This window comes from Arachis hypogaea, chromosome 15 (genome assembly GCF_003086295.3).
Source record: "Arachis hypogaea cultivar Tifrunner chromosome 15, arahy.Tifrunner.gnm2.J5K5, whole genome shotgun sequence".
Taxonomy (NCBI): Eukaryota; Viridiplantae; Streptophyta; class Magnoliopsida; order Fabales; family Fabaceae; genus Arachis; species Arachis hypogaea.
Window position 1 is genome coordinate 109,179,335 of NC_092050.1, and position 10,647 is coordinate 109,189,981.

The window sequence follows — 10,647 nt, forward strand, 5'->3', positions numbered from 1 at the left end:
CCAAACCCACTGACAGCTTCCCAAGTGACACAGAGAAAAACCCGAGAGGTGAAACAAAGAAAGTAAGATGGGAAGACTGCAAGATGGTTACTACAAGTGATAAAGGGACTGAGGAAGAGCCGAATAAACCATTAGAACAACCTGGAGACACCTCAGTTGAGACACAAGAAGAGGATCACCAAGAAACCACACTTACACAGAAGGAGCTGCTGAAACTCTATGCACCTTTTCCCCAAAAACTCAAGGGTGGTGTACAAAAAAGAATATACTTAAGGTTCCTTGATATGTTTGCATCTCTCCATCTAAACATACCATTCATCAAGGCTCTCCAACAAATGCCCTCATACATTAAGTATATGAAAGAGCTGCTGATGAGAGAACTTTTGCGTGGTCTAGAAATTTGCGGATAAATCCTCGTTGCAAGTATAGTTTCTAAACCTTCAAAAGTCCTTTCATACAAACGTTTTGGTTGTCACAAGTAACAAACCCTTTTAAAATTGATAACCGAGTATTTAAACCTCGGGTCGTCTTCTCAAGGAATTGCAGGGAAGTATGTTCTTATTATTGGTTATGGGTCTTGTAAATTGGGGGTTTTGAAAGCAAGGAAGCAGTATGTTGAATGATAAGAAGAATAAAATAAATAAATACTGTAAAGTAAACTTTTGGCAAGGGATGAGAAATTGGAAGTCCAAATTAGTTATCCTTCTCAATAATAAAGAAGATTGAATCTTAATTCCACTTACTTAACCTCTGCTAAAGCAAAGGAAAGTCAAGGGATTAATTAGTTTGACTTTCGAATCCTATTTATTTCCTAAGAAAAGATTGGGATTATTGAAAGTCAATTCAATTAGCAAAGATAACAGTTATCAACTATGTTGAGCTAAGATAACTCCTGAGTTATTGATTTCTTAACCAAGACCAAAAGGAGAAAAGTAAATCTAAATTAAATTGAAAGCATTCATATAAATAAAGCAAAGCAAAATTAAATCTGAAAATACCTCGAATTGCATTAACAAAAGAACTTAAATATGATATAGACATTCATAAATTAGATTGGGAAAATAAATAATTAAACAATTGAACCTGGGATTGAGAGTCACTTCTAAAACTAAGAGAAGTCCTAAATCCTAATCCTAAGAGAGAGGAGAGAACCTCTCTCTCTAAAAACTACATCTACTCCTAAAATTGTGAATGTAAAAGCCTGATGATGAATTGATGTATTCTCCCACTTTATAGCCTCTAATATGTGTTTTCTGAGCCGTAAACTGGGTCAGAAACAGCCTAGAATTCGCTGGTTGCAAATTCAAACACGCTGATTTTCGTCACTGCGACGCGGCCGCATGGAGCACGCGGTCGCGTCGCCTAGCGTCAGGGAAACTATGGCATATTATATATCAAATCGAAGCCCCGGACGTTACCTTTCCAACGCAACTAGAACTGCGTCGTTTGGACTTCTGTAGCTAAAGTTATAGCCATTTGAGTGCAGAGAGGTCAGGCTGGACAGCTTAGCAATTTCTCCAACTTCTTGTATTCCTTCCACTTTCGCATGCTTCCTTTCTATGCTCTGAGCAATTCCTGCCCTATAATATCTGAAATCACTTAACACACATATCAAGGCATCTAATGGTAATAAGAGAGGATTAATAATAAGCAAATATAAGATCAAAGAAGCATGTTTTCAATCATAGCACAAAATCAGGAAGGAAATATAAAACCATGCAAATATTATGAATAAGTGGGTAAAGAGTTGATAAAATCCACTCAATTGAGCACAAGATAAACCATAAAATAGTGGTTTATCAACCTCCCCACACTTAAACATTAGCATGTCCTCATGCTAAGCTCAAGAGAAGCTAAAAAGATGAAGAGGAATGGTAGAATGTATGAAATGCAACCTATCTATATGAATGCAACTACATGCAAAATGTTTCTACCTACTTGGTTAAAAGTAAATAAGTTTTCCAAGACAAACATAAATCAAATTCCACTAATTCAAATTATACAATAAAAAGCAAGTAAACTTGTAAGAAGACAGCTCATGAAGGCAGGGAACATAGAATCAAGCATTGAACCCTCACTGGTAGTGTATATCACTCTAATCTCTCAAGTGTATAGGGTTATTCACTCTACTCTTCTCTAATCATACTTCCTAAACTTTGTTCTTCATCTAACCAATCAACAAATATTTAGTATACCAATGCAAACATCATGAGGTCTTTTCAAGGTTGTAATGGGGCTAAGGTAAAGGTAAGGATATATGTATGGTCAAGTGAGCTATAATATGAATCTTTAATTAACCTAAACTCTCACCTAATATACATATACTCTATACTTTTAAATTCATGCCTAGATACCCATAATTCTCACTTTTGTATGATTCCCATACTCATGTACCAAAATTTTGATATTTCTTTACTTTTATCACATGTGCATTGATCTTTTTATTAACTTAGCATTGGGGTAATTTTGTCCCCTTATTTATTTACTTATTTATTGAATATTTTTGGATTTTTTTCTTTTCTCTTTTTTTTTTTGTAGAGAAATAAACATAACTTATCAATGCACATGGATTTTCTATTATTTTTCTATTTTGGTTTTTTATGAGTAGGTTCCCAAATTCCCAATATTCAAATAAATTAGAAACATGTTACATTCCTTTATTAACCCATGTTCCCACAATTTTCCCACACTTAGTTGTTACACAAGCTCTATCTTAAGCTAACCAAAGATTCAATTGGGATAATTAATTTGTTTTCCGCTTAAGGCTAGTGATGTGGTAAAGTATAGAACAAATGGGGATTGAAAGGCTCAGGGTGGCTGACAAGGGTGATTTAAAAGCTAAGCTTATTTGGGATAAGTGAGCTAAAATCAAATAATGGCCTCAATCATATGCAAACATGTAAATACACTAAATATTGGACATATAGATTGAAACAAAGTAAAGATCTCAATCATAGGGAAGAAAACACACAAGAATAAAATATTTATGGTTAAATAATGTAACCATATAAATAAGCTCAAAATCTCACAGGTTGTGTGTTCTTTGGCTTAAAAACCATGTTCCACATACAACTTCAAACAAGTTTTAACATAAAAATTTTTTTCAATTTAAATTAGTGAAATTTTTCAAAGATAGGGTCTTAAAAGAATTTTATTACTTTAACCAAGTAGTAACTAAATGCATAAAATCAAACAAATATGCAAATGCAATAACTAATTTAACAAAGAAAATTTAAACATTGGTGTTGAAACAGAAAGGTACTAACCCATGGAGATCGGTATCGACCTCCCCGCACTTAAAGATTGCACCGTCCTCGGTGCATGCTAAGATGTGCAAGTGGACGGGTGGCTTCAACTGATGCTTTTTTCTATAGATTGTGCAGATTGACTTGCCTGTCTCCCCATGTAAACGTCTTCCAGTTCTCTTCTAGGTGGCCATCCTGAAAGAAAAAGGGAAGAGGAGTAACCCAGAAATAAAGATAGGAAAATAAATACAGTATGGGTGGGTTAATGCCAAATAATAAGGGTCTTAATTACATGGTAGCTACAACATGCAGGTGAGAAAATAATAGAAGCACATGGCATACCAATGATGCAAAATTTGCAACAATGGGGAAGAGAGTGGGTAATGAAAGACAATGTAAGTTCATGCCAATGCAAAAGGAATATCAGTAACATAAAAATTAGCATTGATTTAAATAATATTACCCAATCAGAATAAAACAAGTCACGAAGCACCAAAATAATACCAGAAAAGATATAACAGTTGAATAAGAATATTTGAACACCAATGGTAAAATAATAAATTTTGAAAAGAAAAATATGCAATGAATGAAAGTATGCAAATAAATTAAAGAAAATAAAATAAAATGAAAGATAAGAAGAATGAGAAGAAAAAGAAAGAAAGAAGAAGTAAGTAAGAAAGGAGGGAGGAAAAATTAGGATTAGGGAAGAAAAGATAAGATAAGTGGTAAATCTGGGAAGCTATGCGGCGCAATCGACGCAGTCGCACGACTTGCGCTTATACTGATTGACGCGGTCGCGTCGGTCACGCGGTCGCGTGACCTGTTTTATGCTACTGGCGCGAGGGTAGCCTCGCACTCGCACAACTCTCTGTTCAAAATCATTAGTTGCCAAATATTGGGTGACGCGATCGCGTGGGGCATGCGATCGTGTGAGGGGCCTTATTTCCAATATGACGCGGACGCGGACGCGTGGGGCACGCGTTCGCGTGGGAGGGCTTGGGCTTCCAGCACGAGTCCAGCCTAATTCCAGCTCAACTTTCGGCCATACACCTTTTTACGTCGATTTACAGGGCCACGCGGTCGCGTGGGGGACGCGGACGCGTGGGAGGCTCTTTTGCCACATGACGCGGTCGCGTGAGCGACGCGGTCGCGTGGGGTCAAATTATGCTAAAGGCGCGCCTCCAGCCACGCTCTTGCGTGACTCTCTGTTCAATTCTTTTCTTCCCAACGCACTAGTGACGCGGACGCGTCAGCGACTATGCCGCGTCGCGTGTGTATTTTTCCTTTTTTTAATGCAATATGCAGATGCAAATGCAGTGCTTAATGTGGATGCTATGCATGATTCCAGGTTCAATAAAATAAAATAAATCTAAAAAACAAACAAAACTAAATAAAACTAAAATTGCAAAATGAACGATCATACCATGGTGGGTTGTCTCCCACCAAGCACTTTTAGTTATAGTCCTTAAGTTGGACATTTGATGAGCTTCCTGCTATGGTGGCTTGTGCTTGTACTGATCCAGGAATCCCCACCAATGTTTGTACTTCCAATAGCCTCCGGGATCCCAAACTAGGCGCAGAAAGCCTTCAAGCAAGTTGAAGCAAGTGACAAGGCCCCAAGAGTGGTGATTGGTAGAATGGATTCCGGGGTCCCAGACCTTGCCTTTGCACCCGTCTTTTGGTTGAGCAATATTGTCCCATCCGGGTGGCAAGCAGTCTGAATTCTCACGTAAGTGGCCAAACAACTTCCTAGACCCATTCAGTTGAGCTTTACACCAACCTTTGCATTTAAACTTTGAGCTTCCAACCATGATGAACCTTGCAGGACAATTCTTACCACTGGCCATCTTTCTCTTACTCTTAATGTCACAAAGAGCTCTAAGTTGACCATTCGTCTCTAGTAGCCCATATTCAAGTGGAATTAGAAAGCTAAGGGATATGAATTTTACCCACTTGAATGTTGTGAAGGATGATGGAAACTTAGGGGGAGGTATTTTTAATGAAATTGCAAGCTCCACTCCCTTGTGCTCTTCTCTGATAATTACCACCTCTTTGCAAGCTTCTTCAATTTCAAACTCTTCCTCTTGGTAGCTTTCTTCTAATTCAATCTCCTCTTCATTGCTTCCCAAGAGCATGGGAGGTTGTGCTTCTTCTTCTTGAATCTCCACCTCTTGATCAACCTCTTCCAAGTCTTCAACTGTGATATGCCTAGGAGGTTGTACACCCTCCTTAACATCAAATGCAACCATCTTGAAAGGAGATTCTATGTCTTGACTTTCCCATGGAGGTTCAGCATCTCCTAAGTCTACAACCACTTCTTCCTCTGCAACTATTATGGCTTCCTCCACTTGTTCCAATACAAAACCATGTTCCTCATTGTCCACCGAAGTTTCTAGTGTTTCCTTCATACTTTGCTCTTCTTTTGATTCTCCACATGTAGCCATGGGAGTTCTTTGAGTGTTCAGATATTGGGAAGCTATTATATTTACTAACTCGCCGAAGGTGGCTACGAAATTTTGCACACTCTTATTCATCCTTTCTTGCCCTTGAAGAATAACATGAAGTCTGTCATCCATTGGAGGTTGGGGTGGATATGAGGATTCATTGGTTGGGAGAGAGGGTTCATAATAGGAAGGTGGTTCATCTTAATAATGATATGGAGATGGTGAATATTGAGGTGGTAGTTCATGAGAGTAGTTGTGTTGGAAAGGTGGTGGTTCTGTGTATGGTTCATTTGGCTCATAAGGTGGTTGGTATGGTGGATACGGGTTAGGGTCATATGGAGGTGAATGGTGGAAAGGGGCTTGTGAGTGTGGTGGTTTGAAGCTATGTTGAGAGAATGGTCTATAAGCACAGGGTGGGGCTTGTTGGTAACCACAAGGGGGTCCACCATATCTATCAGCTTGGTATGCATTGTTGAGTGGTCCTTGCCCATGATATCTCGGAGGGTGTTGTTGCCTAAAGGGTTGATCAGATCCTCTTGGCTCCATCCATCCTTGACTGTTTTGACCTTGATGCATGTTCCTGCTGTAACTTCCATTCCTTTCAACATTATTAGAACCAAACTCAAAGCGAGAGGGATGAGAATTCATAGTTAGTTAATAAAAATTTAAAAACAAAAATAAAAGCATATTTGAAAAAAAAATTTTTGAATTAAAAAATTAAAATTTGAATTTTGAATTTTAAATTTGAAATTTGAAGTTTTAAAATTTGAAATTTTTTAAAATTTGAATTTTAAATTTTGAAAATTGAATTTTTTTAAAATTGAAAATTGAAAGTTGATTTTTTTTTTTCGAAAATAAATCAATTTAAAAGCAAATATTTACAATAACCAATAATAAGGCACACGTTTGCAATTTCCCGGCAACGGCGCCATTTTGATGAGAGAACTTTTGCATGGTCTAGAAATTTGCGGATAAATCCTCGTTGCAAGTATAGTTTCTAAACCTTCAAAAGTCCTTTCATACAAACGTTTTGGTTGTCACAAGTAACAAAACCCTTTAAAATTGATAACTGAGTATTTAAACCTCGGGTCGTCTTCTCAAGAAATTGCAGGGAAGTATGTTCTTATTATTGGTTATGGGTCTTGTAAATTGGGGGTTTGAAAGCAAGGAAGCAGTATGTTGAATGATAAGAAGAATAAAATAAATAAATACTGTAAAGTAAATTTTTGGCAAGGGATGAGAAATTAGAAGTCCAAAGTAGTTATCCTTCTCAATAATAAAGAAGATTGAATCTTAATTCCATTTAGTTAACCACTGCTAAAGCAAAGGAAAGTCAAGGGATTAATTAGTTTGACTTTCGAATCCTATTTATTTCCTAAGAAAAGATTGGGATTATTGAAAGTCAATTCAATTAGCAAAGATAACAGTTATCAACTATGTTGAGCTAAAACTAAGAGAAGTCCTAAATCCTAATCCTAAGAGAGAGGAGAGAACCTCTCTCTCTAAGAACTACATCTACTCCTAAAATTGTGAATGTGAAAGCCTGATAATGAATGGATGCATTCCCCCACTTTATAGCCTCTAATCTATGTTTTCTGGGCCGCAAACTGGGTCAAAAACAGCCCAGAATTCGCTAGTTGCGAATTCAAACACACTGATTTTCGTCACTGCGACGCGGCCGCATGGAGCACGCAGTCGCGTTGCCTAGCATCAGGGAAACTATGACATATTAGATATCAAATCAAAGTCCTGGACGTTAGCTTTCCAACGCAACTGGAACTGCGTCGTTTGGACCTCTGTAGCTAAAGTTATAGCTGTTTGAGTGCAGAGAGGTCAGGCTGGACAGCTTAGCAATTTCTCCAACTTCTTGTATTCCTTCGACTTTTGCATGCTTCCTTTCTATCCTCTGAGCCATTCCTGTCCTATAATATCTGAAATCACTTAACACACATATCAAGGCATCTAATGGTGATAAGAGAGGATTAATAATAAGCAAATATAAGATCAAAGAAGCATGTTTTCAATCATAGCATAAAATCAGGAAGGAAATATAAAATCATGCAAATATTATGAATAAGTGGGTAAAGAGTTGATAAAATCCACTCAATTGAGCACAAGATAAACCATAAAATAGTGGTTTATCAGCTGCTGACTAGAAAAAGCTCCCTCAAAGGAGGGCAAACAATAGTGATGAATAAGGATTGCAGTGCTCTCATTCAACCAGAGTTGCCTACAAAAAGGAAGGACCCAGGGAGTTTTCACATCCCCTGTGCCATAGGAGAAACAATGTTTGACAAAGGACTCTGTGATCTGGGAGCAAGCATCAACTTAATGCCTTTATCTCTCATGAAGAAGCTGTAGATCAATGAGCTAATACCTACATACGTAGTCATCAGGCTGGCTGATAAAACTCAAAAACAAGCAGTGGGAGTGGTTGAAAATGTGTTGGTAAAGGTTGGGAACTACTTCCTTCCTATAGACTTTGTCATATTGGAAATGGAAGAAAGTCACATCCACCCAATCATATTAGGAAGACCATTCCTAGCTACAGCCAAAGCGCTCATAGATGTGGAGCGAGGAGAAATACTAAGGATACATGATGAACAACTCGCATTCAATGTCTTCAAACCCTCACAAGAGGGAGATCAGGAAAACAAAGAACCAAGGAAAGAGCACGACAAAGCACTGGTGGAAGAAACAAGCATTGAAGCACAGGGAATTCCTTTAGTTAATGAACAAGACTGTCAGTAGTTACCACAGCTAAAGGAAACTCAAGTGGAGCCAAAACCACCAGAATCATATGAGACCAGCAACAAAGTCTCCCTAGGAAAAGAGACCACAAAGAGCAGGGCAACAGCAAAAGAAACAAAGAAGAAGGCACCAAGGAGATGGAGGAACAAGAAGATCCCTACAGAGGATTTCTCTCCAGGGGATAAAGTGATCTCAGCCTACTTCCTAGACATCCCACCTCATCTCCCCACCACCTCATCTCAGTTACCTAAGGTTTTCACCATCAACAAAGTTCTCTCCCTAGAACATGTGGAGATCCTTGATGAAGCCAATGGATATAGGTTTACTGCAAGAGGGGAAGATCTGAAGCATTACCAACCACCCTGACAAAGGCAGAACGTCAAGCTAGTGACGTTAAAGAAGCGCTTCATGGGAGGCAACCCATGTTTTACATGCTTTTAAAGTAGTTAATAAAGTAAGATTCATGAATTTCAAATCAACTTTGACATGCACTTGAATGAATCCTTTTATGCAACATATAGTGAAGAACAAGTTTGGTGTTCAAGGCACACTAAGAGAACATAAATGTAACTCATATCATATCACTCTTAGAGCCTTGAACAAGTCATTTACACCACATAGCCCCAAACTAAGTTTGGTGTCACCAATGTTGCATACAGGGACATTTAGTTGGTTAGTTGGTTTGCACTCATGAATAGCACTTAGAAATTAGAAATAAAAAAGATTTTAAAAAGTAGCTACCCCACTTTTTAAATTTAGCCGCCACTTTCCACAATTTTATTAATCATATTTCTTTTATTTTGTAGGAGAATTGATGGGACAATTGAAGGAAGGTTCGGCCACCACAAAAAGAGATGACTATACACGTGTCTTCAAGGGGATTGCATTGGGAATTATTGCCATGCAATATTGGAAGAAGAACACACTTGGAAACTGAACCACCCCCATCATAAAGTTGATGATCCTTGTGCTCATCCCATGCTAAACCCCATCCGTTCATCACACACCCACTCCATCGATCCACACCTTTTATTCACTCACCACTTCTCTATATAAGTGGTTCTTATTTCACAACCTTCTCACATTCCAACTCCCATTCTTTATACTTCACAACATTCCAACTCCCATTCTTTATACTTCACACCATTGGAACCCAAAGTCCTTCATCTCACCCTATCTTAACCGGCCAAAGTCCATCACTAACCTCAACACCTTCACTTTTCAAAAATCACTAATGGCATCATCGAGTTCCAAGAGGCAAAAGAGAAAGGAACTGGTTGAGAGCATCCCTTTTGATGAAGGGAAATTCAAAACTGCATTCCATGAACTTGAATTTGAACGAATAAAGCTCAAAAAGATATTGCCTGAGTTAACATTCCAGTTCAACGAGGATGAATGCCCACAGATTCGAGAGAAGATCGAACAAAGGGGTTGGCAAAGGCTCACGAACCCAGAAGCAAAGATAAATGCAAACCTCATCAGGAAGAATACCAGCAAGAAGAGTACTATGATCCAACCAATATAAATCTGGGCCACATTCAAGGAGCCATTGAGGACTTGGCAAGGAGATATATGGAAGGGCAAGAGCAACAACTACACATTCAATCCCAAAGGATGGATTGTCAAGAAGAACTCCTTTCGAATTAGATGAATCAACAAGGGGAGTGGCAGAAACAGCAAATGGAATACTACTCCCAGCTCACACAAGCCATCAATCAAGTGACTGAAAGGAAAGAGCGTCAAGTTACCTACTTTTGTCATATGTGTGTTAGTTCAAGTTACCTGTTTTCATCTGCATCTTGCTTATTGTATGTTTGTCCTTTTAAACCAAATAAAAAAGAGATGGTATGAAAGACCAGAGTGATGTTCAAGTTGTGGAGTAGGTCCTTAAATTTGTGGTGTAGTAATCACTTAGCTAAGTTGGTTCACCAACAAGGTAGAAAGGCAATTATCTGTCCTGAATCATATGCTTGAAACACCCCATGAGACTAGCTAAATAACAAGATCCTAATAAGAAAAAGGAAAAAGAACAATAAGAGTTGAAAAAGAAAGAAAAGTAATAAGAAATAAGGCTAGGCACCAAGGGCTTGAATCTTGAGGGATATGTCTGTGGTGCTCTTGTACCAAGGATCTGCTTGGATGAATAAGTTCTTAGGAGTGCTTCATCACTTGGTAACTTGGGTTAACTAACCCGGGATTATCAACTG